Below are 1,283 nucleotides of genomic sequence, written 5' to 3'. Positions count from 1 at the left end.
GCCCATAACACCCAGGGGAGAGCAGCTGCCTGCCTTTTTCTTGCTAATTTCTCTTTCATGCTGAGCTACATGGGGGAGAATAATTGTCTTCACTCTGAGCTCTGACATTCCCACATTCAAGCACCTGCTCTCCCACTGTTCTCCAATAGGAAGACAATTTCTGCCACACTTGGTGTTTCCTTCACAGCAAATCTGCTGATTAGAGAGACACATTTTAGAAGAGACAATTGGGGCCTGTGAACGCAGTCAGAACCTAAGTAGCATTTTGGAAGTGTGGTGGTCAGTCACCCCCCCAGCCCCACCATGAAATATGAATTGTGGTAAGGATTCCCCAGAGTTTTCAGGGCAAAAGGTAGAATTCTCTAGAGCTGCTCAGCAACATCCCATTCTCCTAAAAGGTCCCAGGCCTGTCAGCAGAAACAGGTCAGGAGATCCTAAATGCAGTGAAGAGGAAAAGCAAGTCACGGTCATTCAATGGTACCATATTAAATTTGTCAGAAGTTTTCCCCAAGATTCTCAGAGTTATTCTATTGCTACTAGAGAGGTGGGATACATTAATTTCTCTTACAATGTACATTTTCATTCTAGATTATAAAGTGCAACACTGTAGCAGTTATTAATCTTGGAGGGATCAGGAAGCCAGTGTAGAGATTATAGCATGGGAGAGGGACAAGCCAATCTAGAGTCTAAAACCTCCCTGTCTAGAAGTAAACCAGCATTCTAAGGAAACCATAGATAAGGAGAGGATCAGCTTTTATCACTTAATTTTATCACTCCTAAAAGAGCCAACCACTAAGTCTTAATTATGATTACCAATGTGCCTGTTTTTTCTATTTTTATAAATGTTTATATTTCTTTTTTTTTTTTTTTTTTAGGGGAAAGCGCGAACGCAGTCCCCCACTACCACAAATTATGCAGTCGAGTTTCCCACATTTCGGGAAATCGCAGGGGTCAGCACATCCTGAGTGCAATGGACAAGCCTCGCCCTGGGAAAACCACCCCCGTGATCACGGTATCTCCCCTGCCAGGTAAGTATAAATGTTTATATTTCTTAATCACGCAAGTCAAAGACTTTCAGTATAGAAACATTTGAGCAGGAATTGACATACTATGATCTGTAGATCAAATCTGGCCTTCCACCTATTTTTGCAAATGAAGTTTTATTAGAACACAGTCACACTCACTTTAGTATTATCTGTGGCTGCTTTCATACCACTAACTGAGTATTGAGTAGGGTTGAACTATATGGCCTGGACAACCTAAAATATTTACTATTTTGAAAC

The 1,283-nt window shown here is 41.4% G+C and overlaps 1 non-coding gene across 1 annotated transcript; it reads right to left on the bottom strand.

The window, feature by feature from the left end:
* Positions 1-872: 872 nt before the first annotated feature.
* On the bottom strand, positions 873-1,036 carry LOC122706064. The gene has a single exon (XR_006344315.1). It is a non-coding gene; the product is annotated as a U1 spliceosomal RNA (small nuclear RNA).
* Between the last annotated feature and the right edge of the window lie 247 nt (positions 1,037-1,283).

This window comes from Cervus elaphus, chromosome 12 (assembly GCF_910594005.1).
Source record: "Cervus elaphus chromosome 12, mCerEla1.1, whole genome shotgun sequence".
In the NCBI taxonomy this organism is placed as follows: domain Eukaryota; kingdom Metazoa; phylum Chordata; class Mammalia; order Artiodactyla; family Cervidae; genus Cervus; species Cervus elaphus.
This window is presented reverse-complemented; position numbering and strand designations above follow the sequence as displayed.